Raw genomic sequence first — 16,229 nt, 5'->3', positions numbered from 1 at the left:
TGCCACCGTGGAGGTGAGCTTTGAGGTTTCCTATGTTCAGGATACCACCCAGTGTCTCAGTTGACTTCCTGTTGCCTTCTGATCAAGATGTAGACAGCACCACATCAGCCTGCCCACCACCACGCTCCCCACCATGATGATAATGGACTGAACCTCTAAAACTGTAATCAAGCCACCCCAATTAAATGTTTTCTTTGTAAGAGTTGCTGCTGTGGGAAGCTTGAGCCACAAGCCATACAGTTTGTAATTAATATAAGCCTCTGAGTAATTATTTTATAGGCGGCTGTGGGACCCATGGGTGGGAGAGATCCGTCTGGACCTCGGGGCTGGGTAGGACTGGAGAAACATCCTGCTACAAGTTGCCATGGTCATGGTGTCTCTTCACAGCAAGAGACTAAGACTTAACTAAGACAGAAGTTGGTTCCAGGGGCTGGGGTATTGTTGTGATGGGCCTGCCCATGTTTTTGTTTGGAGTAATACAGACTTTGGGACTGCGGATTAGAAAAGCAGTGGAATGCTTTAAGCACTGCTTAATGGGCCATACTAGGAGGGGCGTGGAAGACAGTGGTGCTGAGTGTGATCTGATGAACTGTGGGGGGCTCACTCAAGATGTTTCAGAGGAGAAGAATTTTAGTATGTCGCCTAGAGACTGTTCTCGTGATATTTTGGTGAAGGAAATAGCTGCCTTTTGCCCTTATCAAAGAATGTGCCTGAGGATAATTGAAGAATTTTGTAGCTGAAGTTTTCTCCAGTTCTGCCCAGCCTCACAGACCCTGCGGCGACTTATAAAATAATCAATCAGAACCTTATAGTAATTAAAACTCTTTGGCCATTAGCTCAGGCCTGCCACTGAATAGCTCTTACATTTAAGCTCAGCCCATTTCTGTTAATCTATATGTTGCCACGTGTTCCGTGGATTTACCCGTGTGCCATTACATGCTGTTCCCTGAACGGCAGACTGGCGTCTGCTGACTCAGCCTTCCTCTTCCCAGAATTCTCCTCTCTGCTTATCCCAACTATACCATATTTCCTGCCTGGCTACTGGCCAGTCAGTGTTTTATTTATCAACCAAATCAGAGCAACACACATTCACAGCATACAGAATGACATTCCCATCAGAGTTTTGGATTAATTCCATTGGCAGAAGAAATCTCAAAACAGCCTAGTATAGACTCTGTCATGTGGTTACCAGTGTTCATACTTACAAAGATTTATAATAAAAAGGTGCAAGCTGAGCAGGGTAACTTACAAAATGTAAACTTTGAGGAGAAAAAGAGCGCCAGGAAGTAAAATGGAGCTAAGTACTGTGTTTGAGGAGATAAATAGATTAAGAAATGTAATACAGGGAATGGTGACCTCAGGGCAAGATCCTACCCAGCTAAGTTTTCAACTTGTGGAAAGGAACTAAAGAAAAGCTTAGAGCTGGGTGTGGTGGGGTGCACCTTTAATCCCATCACTGGGAAGGCAGAGGCTAGTAGATCTCTGAGTTTGAGGCCAGCCTGGTTGACAGAGCAAATTTCAGGATAGCCAAGCTTAGGCAGGGAAGGACAAAACATAAGATGGAGGTGAATGAGGGGGCCATGTTTCAGCCCAAGTAAGCAGCAGAACTTGGCAGCTTTGGAGTTAAGGATAGAAGAAATGGGTTATGGAATTTGCCTCCACACCTGAAGAAAACCGCTGAGGTCAGGCGTGTGTCAGAGGTGTCCCTGAATGGAGGCCTAGTAGAGAGGTGATTGTGTGAAGCTGTGAAGTTGAAGCCTGGGTTGCCTTGGAGAACCCAAGATGTTAGCGATGCTGGAGTCGTGTAATGCCTGCCAAGGAGAGCTTCTAACAGGGAGTGGAATTAGTCCAAGAGGAAGAAGTGTGCTGTATCAACAAAGCTAAAGAGAAGTGGAGATTGAAGAACATTTTGACATCGGATGTGAAGATGCAGAGTTTGGAGCTTGCCCAGATGATTTTCAGTCTTGCTTTGGTCCAGTATTTTCTCACTATGCTCCTCTGCCATGTTTTGTAATGGTAATGTGCATCCTGTGCCATTATATGTTGGAAGTAGTGATCTGTTTTTGTTTTTGTTTTGTTTTTTTTTTTTATTTTACAGGGGATTATAGTTAAGAGATTGCATGAATCTCAGAAGAGACTTTGAGCTTTGGACTTTCAAACATTATTGAGACTATGATAGATTATGGAGATGTTTGAAGTTGGACTAAATGCATTTGAAGTTGGACTAAATGCATTATGATGTGCTTACAAGCTGATGGAGGTCAGGAAGTGGAATGTGGTAGTTTGGATGTATTTGGGCCCCATAATCTGATAGGGAGTGGCACTATTAGGAGGTGAGGCTTTGCTGGAGCAGATATGGACTTATTGGAGAAAGTGTGCCACTGTGGGGATGTGCTTTGGGGTTTCCTATGCTCAGGATACCACCCAGTGTCTCAGTTGACTTCCTGTTGCTTTCTGATCAAGATATAGCCAGCACCACATCTGCCTGCACACCACCGTGCTCCCCACCATGATGATAATGGACTGAACCTCTGAAACTGTAAGCAAGCCACCCCAGTTAAATGTTTTCTTTATAAGAGTTGCTGAGGTCATGGTATCTTTTCACAGCCGTAAAAACCTTAACTAAGACAGCAACTGTGTGTGAATGTGAGCCAGAGAGGTAAGGGGATAAGCACCTCCTTTTACACATAACACAGTTCTGGTAACCCACCCATTCTCACAGTAACAGCATTAATCTGTTCATAAGGACAGAGTTCTGATGATCACATCACGTCTTCAAGGCCCCACCTCTCAACACAACTGCCCTGGGGAGTAGCAGCATAGTGGTTATAAACTCCCATCGGCTGGTCGAGAACAAACATACCATTTGCTGAGATCTACTGGCCCACTGTTCTGCTACCTGATGGAGGAGAACGGGGGCTTAGAGTGAGTGCTCTAGTCAAGAGACCATGCCGGAATACAAGCCTTCTGAGTTCTCACCTAGGACCTTTTCATTCCCGTCATGTTGCCATACTGAAGGAATCATTCAAGGGAGAAAACTGAGATTGTCCGCAGTAAACCTCACATGCCAGTTGTTTTTTGTTTTTGTTTTTGTTTTTCTGTTTCCACCCTCTTTCCAAATCCACTAGATTAGAGGTCAAAGGTCCCAGACATCTGGGGCTGAAGTCAGATTTCAACTTTATACACTGTCAGTCTCACCTAACCCTGATGAATTAGGAAATATTCCCTGTTGGCCGATGTATTTAGTTAACCTCAAAATTCACATAGTGCTTTTTCCTTTTTTAAGCATTATCATATACTCTCTAAAGAAAGAAGTAGAATTTTCTTTTTAACTTAGTAGATGAGTCATTACACTTTAGAGAAAAGTTTGTTAGTAAAATTTTATTAAACACAGCTTGAATCATTTTGTGTGTGTGTGTGTGTGTGTGTGTGTGTGTGTTTGTGTGTGTGTGAGTGTGTGTACTTAGTTATAAGCAAAATCTACCTTACTGTTACATTATTTCACAGCTCAGGAGAAAAGTAAAAATTGTGAGAATTCTAGGGAAGAGGCAGAGTGGGAAGCACCAGGAATCCCCCATCCAGACAGCACTGCAGGGTCCATGGACTGCTGTGGAGCTCTGGAGACTATCAAAAGCTTACAACTCCCAGGGAAAGGCTTGGACAGTAAAGCACAGTTCATTTTATCAACTTCAACTCTGAGCACAGTAGCAATTTCACTTTTCTGCCCCTTCATCAGTCTCGCAGTCAATGGCCCATGTGTTCCTGGGTCAATCTGCATGTCTGCATGTAACTTGTGGGAGCCAGGGTGGGCAGGAAGGATTCTATTCTCTAATTGACGTCTGTGCTCTGACCACTGACTGATGTTGCCAGTCAAAAGGATGCAGGCAAAGAGGTAGGTGGCCTCCAGCTCTGTACCTTCCCCCACTGATGTGATCGCCTATGCTGGCTTAGTCTCCTAGTCTCCCAGGCGGGCTGTTGTGATGATCTCCTATGTTGGCTCTGGGAGATTTAAAAAGCAAATGCTTTGAATCCTTTGTTTTTATCTTTTTTTTTTTCCTTTTGGGCAATTAAGTATTAGAAACATGACGTTTCAAGGATGATACTACATATCCAGGAAAACTGAAAAATGAGCATGTATCCTCAGAGAAAGGCACAAGGTCTGAAAAGAACTTAGAGCATTAGTTCTCAACCTTCCCACCGCTGCAGCCTTGAAAACAGTTCCTCACCTTGTGGTGACCCCTAGCCATAAAATTATTTCATTGTTACTTCATAACTGTAATTTTGCTACCGTTACAAATCATAATCTAAATATACATGCTTTCTGATGGTCTTAGGTGACCCCTTTGAAAAGGTCATTCGAGCCCTGAGGGGTCGAAACCCACAGGTTGAGAACCACTGGCTTAGAGGCTCTACTTGGGCTGATGAAGGGCACAGAGACAGTCACAGATACTGAAACTCTGCAAGCCCTGGGCAAGGAAGAGAGTCTAGTTTCCAGAGTCATTTACACTATTAGATTTACCTGCCTAGTTAAAACAAAAAAGCAAACAGAAAAAAAAAAACAAAAACAGCAACAACTTCTTTTGAGATTTATTTACTGTGTGTGAATGTTTTTCCTGTATGTAGGGACACGTACCCAGGTGTATGTCTGTTGTTCACAGAGTTCAAAAGAAGGCACTAGATCCCCTGGAACTGGAGTTACAGATGATTGTTAGTCACCATGTGAGTGCTGGGAACCAAACCCTGGTCCTCTGCAAGAGCAACAATTGCTCTTAAGCACCGAGTCTTCTCTTTAGCGCCTGCCTACCTAGTTTTCAACAAGAAAACCACAAGGCACAAAGAGAAATAATGCAATGTGGCTCATTCAAAAGAAAAAAAAATGAATAGAAATTGTCCCTGAAAATGACCTAGTAACAGACTTTTTAGACAGATCTAGTAGACAAAAACTTAAATGACTGTCTTTAAGAGCTCAAAGAACCAAAGGAATGCTGGGAAAAGTCAAGAAAATGAAGTTTGCCTAGGATGGAAACAGCCACAGAGAGATGGGATTACTAAAAGAAACCAAAAAATAAATCCTGCAACTGAAAAACAGAGCCAAAACGAACATTTTACTAGAAGGATTTGGGGACACATTTGATCGGGTAGAAGAGTGAATTTGAAAATAGGACTATAGAAATGATCAAGTCTGAAGAGCAGGGAGTAAAGAGAGAGAAGGAGTTGGGTGAAATGTCTCAGTTGGTAAATGTCTGCCTTGCAGGCTTGTGGAATGGAGTTCAGCCTCTAAAGCCCAAATAAAAGCTGCATTCACTTCTAAGGGCTGAGGAGGTGGAATCAGACAGATGTCTTAGGCTTGTTGGTCAGCCAGCCTACCCCAATTGGGAGCTCAGGCCAGTGAGAAACCCAGTCTCAAGAAAAATGGGTGGCTATCCTCTTAGCTACATACACACACACACACACACACACACACACACACACACACACACCACTTGCACACATAAATATTCACATACAAAGACTAAAGAACATGAAACAGTGCTTAAGGGATCTGTGGGAGTACATCAAGCCAACCGTTCTAGTGATGTGCTGGGGCAAAACTCCGACAGAAGGACCTGAAAAAGGAGGGCCTTGTTGTGGCTTCCTAGTTCATAGAGATACAGTCCATTATGGTGGGGAAGGTATGGTCACTAGAGTGGGAAGCAGCTAGTAACGGCTCAATGAAACGGTACTGAGAGGTGAGTGCTGGGACTCAGCATTCTTTTGACTCAGTTCAGGATGACGCCAGTCCCTGGAATGATGTCATCCACACTAAGGGTGGGTCTTCCCTTGCTTACTTAAATCTTTATGAAAATGCTTTTGTAGATCTCCCAGAGGTGTGTTTCTATGGTCATTCTAAATACAGTCAAGTTGACAATGGAGATTAATCATTACGCCAACGAATATATGCATTGTGGGAGGTAACACTCAATATGGATCAAAGGAAAAGAGAAAAGAGCTGTGAAGCTTAATAACAATAATGTCTGAAAATTTCCCAAATCTAATGAAAGCCATAATTATAAACATCCAAGAAGCACAACAAACTCCAAGCAAGATGAAATCAAACATCCAAAGACAATGGATCCCAAAAGCAGCATAAGGGAAGTGGTACATCAGGAACAAGGGACCCCAATAAGACCACCAGCAATTTCCATTGAAACTTAATGAGCAGAAGACAGTATGTCTTAAAAAATAGCCAACTAGGCCGGGCGGTGGTGGCGCACGCCTTTAATCCCAACACTCGGGAGGCAGAGGCAGGGGGAATCTCTGTGAGTTTGAGGCCAGCCTGGTCTACAGAGTTCCAGGACAGGTTCCAAAACTACATGGAAAACCCCTGTCTTGAAAAACCAAAAAAAAAAAAAAAAAAAAAAAAAAGTAAGAAATAAAAGAAATAGCCAACTAAATAAACAAAAAATTGTCAACCAAGAATTTAATGCCCTTTAAATGTAAGAGAGAAATTGAATTCACAGCTAAAAGGATTTGCTATTTCTGTCTTGTAAGGAATGCTCAAGGAAACTCTTCAGAATCAATTAAAAAAAAACATAGAAAGTAACTCAAAACTGTATAAAGAAATAAAGATTTTTTTAAACTTTCTTTTTATTCATTCTTTGTGTCTTTCATATCATGCATCTCCATCCCATTCATTTCATGTCCCTGCATATCTGCCTCTGTCGTTTTATGTCCCCGGATAAAATTTAAGGGAAAAAAGAAAAAGAAAAGAAAAACTCATCATGGAAGCTTTCGTGTGACATAGTAAGTCACGCAGTAAACCCTTTTGTCCACATATCTTTACTTGCAAGTGTTCATTGCAAAGAGTCACTGGCCTGGCTCAAGGCCTCTGGTTTCTGCTATACTGTTGATGCTGGGCCCTCACGGGAACTCCTCTTGGTTATCCTGCTGTTGCCCTGTGTCGTGGAGATCCTATAGCTCGGGGTCTATAGGACCGGTCCCTTCATGTGCTCCAGCAGATCGCAGATGGGGTGGAGCCAACCCATAACCCTGACTCTTGGGCCTGAGTAGTTGCAGGGTTGGTCTGTCTGCCAGCTCTCCCTTGTCCTCACCACCAGGGTGAGCTCTCCTGCATCACCCTGGCGAGTTCACCCTTCGCAGCAATGAGTAAGGAGTGGGGCCAGTTCTCCTGCTTTCAGGTCCTCAGGGTTAGCTCTCCCACACCTACACCTTCAGGGCCAGCTCTACCGTGTTGCTCAGATGTCGTGTAAGGGCCACTCTGCCCAGTGCTGCAGCAGATGAGGGACAGGGCCAGCTTTCCCACTCTTAGGGTATCATGCCCAGCTCTCCTACCTGCCTGAGGCATTGATGGGTGTGTGTGTGGGGGTGGGGGAGCATCTTTTTCCCCGCCCATGCTGCCACGCATGATTGACGAGTAATGGGAACAGTTCTCCCATGCTCACAACTTCAGGGCTGGCTTGCCCACACCTCTGCCAATGGGGTTGGCTCTATTGTGCTGCCCAGGTGAGGGATAGGGCCTGCTCTCCTGAATGTTGCAGCTGGTGGTGGGCAGGGGCAGCTCACCTGCCCTTCTGACCTTGGGGCCAGCTCTCCCACCTGTCTCAGGTGTTAATGGGAGAGGTGGGTGGGTGGGGGAGATAAAGATTTAATAGAAGTAACTATGTGGACAATGATAAAAGTTGGTATTAATACAACTGTTAGGGAATGTCACTTTAACTATGGAAAGATGTGTTACTTTTATGTTGTGAAGTATTCACTTAACTATGTGAAGGTGTGTTACATTTGTTTCTGCTGCGTTTGTTTAACCATGTAAGGATGTGTTACTTTTGTTTATGCTGCATTTGTTTTATCATGTAAAAATGTGTTGCATTTGTTTCACCTTGCCTGCCTAAGGCACCTCATTCATCTAATAAAATGCTAAACAGCCAATAGCTAGGCAGGAGAGAGATAGGTGGGGCTGGTGGGCAGAGAGACTAAGTAGGAGGAGAAATCTAGGAGAGAGAGAGAGAGAGAGAGAGAGAGAGAGAGAGAGAGAGAGAGAGAGAGAGAGGAGGAGAGAGGGGAGGAGAGAGGGGAGGGAGAGGGAGGGAGAGGGAGGGAGACGAGGGAACTAGGGAGAAGGAGAAGGAGATGCCTGGGATCAGCCAGCCAGGCAACCATCAGCCAGCAGACACAGAGTAGGACACACAGAAAGAAAGGTAAAGAGCCCCGAGGCAAAACAGAGATAAAGAGAAGTTCTAAGAGCTAGCAAGAAATGAGCATAAGATAAGGCCAAGCATTCATAGCTAGTAAGTCTCCTTGTCACGATTTGGGAGCTGGTTAGTGGCCTAAAGGAAAGCCTGCTACATATAACTTTAGCTTGTAATATATTTTTTTTACAACATAATTTAAGAGAATGATTAGTTCTGTTTTATGTGTACGAAGTTCATAAAAACATAATTGTGTGACATCAAAAATCAAAAGGTACATGGTAGTGTGCCTTTAATCCCGGCACTTAGGAGATAGAAACAGTGGGTCTCTGTGAATTTGAAGCCAGTCTGGATTACGTGTGGAGTACGCATTGTGATCTTGTCTCAACAAACAAACAAACAAACAAACAAAGAGGGGGTGCTCGGGGCTGGCAAGGTGACTTAGTGGGTAAAAGTACTTGCAGCCAAGCCTGATGAACTGAGTTCAGTTTCTGGGACCCATGTATACCAAATAAATAAATAAATGTAAAAAAAAAATCAAAAGGCCAGGAAACAGCTATTAAAGGAACAAGAAAGAGTCTTTGATCATTACGGAAGATAAGATACTATAAATTCAAATTAGAGTCTTATGACTTTACATTTTGAATGTAATTCTTATGGTAATCACAAAACTCATAGCTATAAAATGTATATGAAAGGAAATAAGAAAAGAGCTTAAATATTCCACTATAAAAAATAACAAAAGACAAATGAAAAAAGCAATACAGGAAACAAAAACAAAGACTATTGTCAAATAGCAAAATGAAGACCATTCCTCACCAGAGATTAGTTTACACGTGAGTAGATTAAATGCTCCACTCAAAATCTAGAGATTGGCAGGATAGACAAAACATGATCCAACCAAATGATACCTATAAGGGACTCATCTTAGATTTAAATAAACAAATAGGTTGGAAATCAAAGGAGAGGAAATAATATAATACAAAAAGGTCATTAAAAAAGAGCAAGAATAGCCATACTCATGCCAGATAAAATTGACTTTACATAAAAAAATTTTACAAGAGACAAGGAAGGATATTCTACATTAACAAAAGTTTCAATGAAGGAAAGAGAAATTATAACCATTAACCTAATATCAGGTCCTTCAAAACATATGAAACAAAAATGAAGGGATTAAAAGGGAAAATAAACAGTTTTACAGCAATAGTTGGAAATTTAAACTCTCGTCTCTCAGTGATGTACAGAACAACCAGAAGGAGGTGAGCAAGGCACTGAGAGCTGACAACACAGACCAACTCCATCAGAGATCTATGCACAACTCCGTCTCACGGCATATACATTTCCTCAAGTGCACATAGGGTGTCTCCCATCATGGACCACATTACACCACACACTCATATCAGGAAGTGAAAAAAGACATATAGTGATCAAGTGTCCTCTCCTACCACAACAAGATGAAGTTAGAAGTCATAATAGAAATAAAATATGGAGAATCCACAACTTTATGGAAATCAAATAATATACTGTTAAACAATCAAGGGTTTAGAGGAGAAATTAGAACAACAACAAAAAAAGCAGAGATGGATGAAGCTGAAAACACAACATACCAAGACCTATAAAATGCAGCAGAGGCAGAGTAATGGGAAATGTACAGCCACAATGGTTTAGGTTTTAAAAAAATCATGAGGAAGAAGCCCGGTGTGCAGCCTCACAGCTGTGACCCCAGCAGTAGCGAGGCAGAGGCAGGAAGAACCATTTCAGGTTCGAGGCCAATTTGGTCCCCATAGGAAGTTCTAGTCAGGTTTACATAGCAAGATCTTGTCTTAGAAATCCCTTAAACTGGGGTTGGGGATTTAGCTCATTGGTAGAGCGCTTGCCTAGCAAGTGCAAGGCCTTGGGTTCGGTCCTCAGGTCTGAAAAAAAAAATCCCTTAAACTAAAAAGAAATTAAATCAAAAACCTAATTTGACAACTTAAGGCATGAAAAAGAGAAAAATCAATGTAAACACTACAAAAATTATAAATGACAGAGGTTCTAGGAGGCATAAATGAAACTGAGATTAGAAAAAAGGAAAGAAAACTCTTAAAACCATAAATGACTTCATTAGAAAGGGCAAGACATTGACAAATCACTGTCTAGATGAAATGATAATAAGTGAATTCAGGAATGTACCAGCATACAAACCGAACATACATCAATTCTATTTTTATACAATGATAACAAACAATTTAAACTGAGGATCATGAAATCAATTCTATTTATAACACCATAAAAATAATAAACTACTCTGCAATGAGTCAAAGACACTTAGGACCTGTAAGATAAAATATACAAATCAGGAGTAGGTATTTCACTTTTTTTAAACATTAATTATTTACATTATTTAACTTAATTTAACATTCTTTAGCATGCTCAAAGCCTTGAGTTCAATCCCAAGCACAGGGGGAAAAAATCTACAAAACTACTAAAAGAAATTAAGAAGTTAAGTAGAAACATATTTCATGTTCATGGACTGGAAGACCTATTATCAAGATGTCTATACTTTCCCAAGTAATTACAGAGTCAATGCAGCAAATAAACCCCTCATCCTAAGACACTTTTGCCAGGATATTTTGTCACAATAACAGAAAAGTAGCTAGGGTTTAAAAAAAAAAAGGGGGGAGGGTACACAGAAGTGGAACCAGGGCTGTGGTAAGTCTGACCACGTGGTCCTGAGGCTTTTGGAACTGTTCTGTGAATGGAATGTGGGAGAGTTTGGTATTTTGTTCTAGAAAAGCTCTTGCATGCTGGAAGCAGAGATTAATGGGCTATTCTGATGGGAGTCTGGAAGACAGGACTCCTGAGAAAAATACAGACAGGGGCAGCCTGGCTCACCGTTTTCAGAGATAAACATGGACTCCACCAGGAACTGGGAACAGGACCATTCATGTGATATTTTGGCTAAGAATCTGGCGTTAGTCTCCTCATATTTCAAGATCTAGGATGTAGTTGAATTCAAAGGCAAAGGACTAATTTGTTTGGCAGAGGAAATTTCAAGACAGGATAGTATTCAGGTTGGTGCTGAGCAGATAGCTGTATTTTCTAAAGAGATCAGAACCAGTCAAGAGAAACCTCATGTGCTACACTGGGATAATAGGAAATGTGTCTTAATGGTTAATCCTACCCATCAGAGAATCTATCTTGTAGAGATCTAAATTTACTTGAAGCAAGAATGCCTAAACTGAAGATAAGTGTTTCTCTAGGGTCAGCACACAGAAGCCCATACAGCTGTGTTCCAAAAGGGTCAAGCTAAATCATGAGTTGGCAAGAGCAGTCGAGAGCACTGTCTACCGGTTTTGTAGGCATGAAGGATGCAAGACCTGGGGGACATGGAGTCCAGTTCCATCGTTCCAGAGTACAGCAGAGGTCAAGCAATGTGTGGCAGGGTCAGCATTCCTGCAATGAGGTCCTAAGGAGCCAGAAGTTGTTAAGGCAAAGTCTAAGTTATAACGAAGACTTCAGGATTGTTTGAGACATCTGGCTCATTGAACGTCTTCTGTGGAAAGCTGCAGGAATGGAGTAGGTCTGGCTTTAGAGAGAGGCTGTGTGTTATGCATGTGGCCTAGCTGGAAGGGTGAGACAAGCTAAGCATTTTGGATTCCAGCAAGTTTCATCTTGGTCTCAGATGCCAGACATGGAGTTTTAGGATTTGACGTTTGCCCTTTGAATTTTGGCATTTTGGTCCAATCACTCATTCGCTATGCCTCAGTATTCCATTTTGGAATGATGATGTTTATTCTGTGCCGTTGTATGTTGGAATCATGCAACTTCTTTTTAATTTTGTCAGAGATTATAGCTAAAGATCGCCTCAAGTCTCAGATGAGAAATGGACTTCAGACTTTTTAAACCATTGGAATTGTTAGACTATGGGAACTTTTGAAGTTGGATTGTATATTGATTTATGAGATGAACATGAGACTTTGGTGATAAGGAGTGAAAGGTTATGATTTAAAATGATGTTGTATTTGGGTATCAAGGTGATAAGAGGTGTAGTTGTGATTGACTAATCTCAATTTTCAATTTATGAAATCTAGAATACCCAGGAGATGGGCCTTTGTGTATACCTCTAGGGTATTATCTTGAGTAAGTTGACTGAAGTGGCAAGGCCCACCTATTATAAGTGCATTACTCCTTAAGCTGAGGCAGCTGAGCTGTATAAAGAGCAGAGGGTGAACAGTGTATAAGGATTCATTGCTCTCTGCTTCGTGACTATGGATGGAATGTGACCAACTTCTTCAAGCTCCTGCTGCTGCTACTGTCACATACTGTGAGAGTACTGTGAAGCGAAATAAACCCTTTCTACTAATTTCCTTTTGTCAGGTTATTTTATCACAGCAACAGAAAAGTATACAAGCCAAATGGTTAATTTTGATTGTTAACTTGAATGCCTTTAGAATTACTTAGAGATCAGTCGAACACACTTCCAGGTATGTGTTTGAGGGCATTTGCAGATGGCTACGCTAGGAAGAAAGACCCCACCCTTCATGAGGGAAGCACCATCTACCCAGACTGGGGACTCAAATAATAAAAGAGGAAAAAGGAAAAAGAAAGCCAGCTCAGTAATGCATTCCTTCCTCTGCTTCCTGGCCACCATGATGTGAGCTTGTCTTCAATGCCATGCCCTCATATGTATGTCTTGATACCTCTGAAACCACTAGCCTAAACGAATCCTCTTGTGGGATATTAGTTGAAGATGTGTTACGCTTGTTTATGCTGTGGAATATTTGTTTAATGACGCAAAGATGTGTTCCATTCTTTTATGTTACATTTGTTTAACTCTGTGAAGCTGTGTTACTTTGCCTGTCTAAACACCTGATTTTATGTCTAATAAAGAGCTGAACGGCCAACAGCAAGGCAGGAGAGGGTTAGGCAGGGTTGCCAGGCAGAGAGAATAAATAGAAGGAGAATTCTAGGCTCAAGAGAGGAGGAGGAGCAAAAAAAAAGGAGGACAGGGGGATGCCAGGGCCTGACACCCAGCCACACAGCCAGCCATGGAGTAAGAATGGAAGACAGACATATAGAATAAAGAAAAGTAAAAAGCCCAGAGGCAAAACATAGTTAAAAAGAAACAGGATAATTTAAGTTAGAAAAGCTGGCTAGAAACAAGCCAAGCTAAGGCTGGGCATTCATAACTAAGAATAAGTCTCCATGTATTTATTTGTGAGCTGGGTGGTGCCCCCTCTTGCCCCCCAAAAAACCAACTATGAAATCCCTTCCTGCCTTAAGTTGTTTCTGTTGGGTGTTTGATCATCACAGTGATTCAAAAGAAACTAACACAGCAGTAAATTAAAAATGGGAATGATTTGAGTAGACATATCTCCAAAGATAATACATGAATGGCCAATAAGCCATTAAAAAGGTTTGTTTTTTTTTTTTTTTTTTTTTTTTTTAGCATTCTAAATCATTAAACAAGTACATATCAAAGTATCGATGGTATATCACTCCATACATTAGGATGGCCTCTTTCTCTCCTGTGGTGATATTGTGTCCCCCAAAATATTGTGCACCCTAATAAACTTATCTGGGGTCAGAGACAGAACAGCCACTAGATACAAAGGCCAGAAAATGGTGGCACTCACACCTTTAATCCTAGTACTCCAGAGGTAGAAATCCCTCTGGATCTCTGTGAGTTCAAGGCCACATTGGAAACAGCCAGGCATGGTGACACATGCCTTTAATCCCAGAAAGCGAGCCTTTAATCCCAGGGAGTGGTGGTAGAAAGCAGAAAGGTATATAAGGCATGAAGACCAGAAACTAGAAGCATTTGTCTGGTTAAGCATTTGTCTGGTTAAGCTTTCAGGCTTTGGAGCACAGTTCAGCTGAGAGCGATTCGGATATAAGGACACAGAGGCTTCCAGTCTGAGGAAACAAGATCAGCTGAGAAGTTGGCCAGGTGAGGTTAGCTGTGGCTTGTTCTGTCTCTCTGATCTTCCAGTGTTCACCCCAATACTTGGCTCCGGGTTTGATTTTATTAATAAGACTCTCTAAGATTCATGCTACACTCTCCTCTGTCTGTCTGTCTGTCTGTCTGTCTCTCTCTCTCTCTCTCTCTCTCACACACACACACACACACACACACACACACACACACACACACACAGAGAGAGATTTGGTGAAGACAGGGAAACATGGATCTCTTCTTTGAACAATGTTAGTAGGTAGAAATGTAAAATTGTACAACTGGTATAGAAAACATCATGTGACTTCTCAGAAACTTAAAAATAGAACTACTATAAGACCTGGCAATTCTGTTCCTGGGTATTTACCCCAGGAGTTGAAAGGTCTCACGGAACTGAAAGAAGAGTCTTGGACATGTTTGCAGCCACTAAGCTGTGGGTACAACCCACTGCACACAGACGGATAAGCAGAGGAGTAAGCATGCACACGTAGACACACACATGTACAATGAAATGTGAAGCCTTAAGAAGGAATCCAATTCTGACATATGCTGCATCATGGCTGGACCTTGAAGACATTATCCTAAGCCTTAATCCTAAGAAATAATATAGTCATGAAAATATAGAAATGCTGTGCAGCTGTGGGAATAAGTCAAATAGACAAGATCATAGAAGAACAAGAGAAGAGATAACACAGAGTTAACGTTTAATGGGTACACACTTTCAGTTTTACAGAGTGAAAGATCTGTACACCCAGCTACTGGGGAGGCTGAGGCAGGAGGATCCCAGATTCCAGGACTACAGGGGTTCTAGAAGGAGTTCAAGCCTTTCCTGGGCCACCTAGTGTGTCTCTGAAAATAAAAAAAGTCAAAATAAGGCTGGCAAGATGGTTTAGCAAGTAAAGGTATTTACTGTCAAGCCTGCCTGCCTGAGTTTGATCCCCAGGACCCAAATGATGAAAGGAGAGAACTGGCTCTTCCAAGTTGTGCTCTGACCTGTAGAGGAGTGTCACGGCATGTGCATGCCCACATGCCCACACTCTAAATGAATGTAATTTTAAAAGAAACAAAAAGAGGGACTGAGATACAGCTCAGGGGTAGAACCCTCGTGCAGAGTGTGCAAAGACCCAGGCTCCGTTCTCAGAACTGGACAAGGGATAGAAACAGGTGGTGGAGTTTTCTTGTGCAATATGATGAATGCATTTAATACCACAGAGCTGTACATTAAAATAGTTAAGATGGTAAATGTATGTAAAAATTGGAAAAAATGAAAAAAAATTTAATTAAAAAAATACGAATAGTACTGTTGCCAAAACAAAGCCGAAGAAACAAAACCCTAACAACTTGGGTTCATAAGGCTGTGCAGACAAGTTTAAAGTGTTGACTCAGGTCTTTGTGTTGTGTGTGTGGCACACGTATATGGCATATTGTGCATGATGTATGTGCACACTTACACATGTGGGTGTAGGCGTGTGGAAGTCAGGGGAGAATGTCAGTGTCTTGTTCTATCCCTCTCTTCCTTCTCCCCTTGAGACAGGGTCTCTCACTGAATCCAGAGCTAGACTGGCACCACCAATCTTCAAATCACTTTTCTCCACAGCTCGAGGACAAAGGTATGTGTCTGGCCACACCCAGGTTTTTACTGGGGATTTGAACTGGAATTCTCATGGTTTCACATCAAGCGCTCTTACCCACTGAGCCATCTCCCTGGACCCTCCCTTAGGTTTTTAAGCCTGAGATAAGCCACCCAAAATAAATAGCCAGTCTTCTTGGTGCTGTCACTCAGGTGGAGACTGGCTGATAACTTCAAAACATGACTACTGTCCAGAAGTGATGCTGTGGCTATGAAATAATATACACTGTCTGAACAGTGCCTGTTGACAAGTGATATGTAAGTAGAAGTAGTGAGTCCTGGGGTTGGAAGGGAACAGGAGGATCAGGGCCAGGGAAATTGGGGGGAGGGGAAGGGGATGTGGAGAGACAAGCAAAGTAGGTATGCAAATGCCATTGGGCAATTTGTTCTTTGTAGGTTGATTTTATAAAAATGCATGTTGGGCATAGCGAAGACAACCCTGTTTACTGTGCAGCTCGCTGGGGGTGGAGAG

At 42.1% G+C, this 16,229-nt stretch overlaps 1 protein-coding gene across 2 annotated transcripts in view; it reads right to left on the bottom strand.

Moving 5' to 3' along the window:
* The window catches only part of Zc2hc1b (zinc finger C2HC-type containing 1B), a 52,501-nt gene that overhangs the window by 8,604 nt on the left and 27,668 nt on the right, over positions 1-16,229 (bottom strand). The gene's annotated exons all lie outside the window — the stretch shown is intronic.

The sequence above is a fragment of the Peromyscus eremicus genome, chromosome 8b (genome assembly GCF_949786415.1).
Source record: "Peromyscus eremicus chromosome 8b, PerEre_H2_v1, whole genome shotgun sequence".
Classification (NCBI taxonomy): Eukaryota; Metazoa; Chordata; class Mammalia; order Rodentia; family Cricetidae; genus Peromyscus; species Peromyscus eremicus.
The sequence above is the reverse complement of the archived record's forward strand: the minus strand, read 5'-3'. Positions and strand labels throughout refer to the sequence as shown.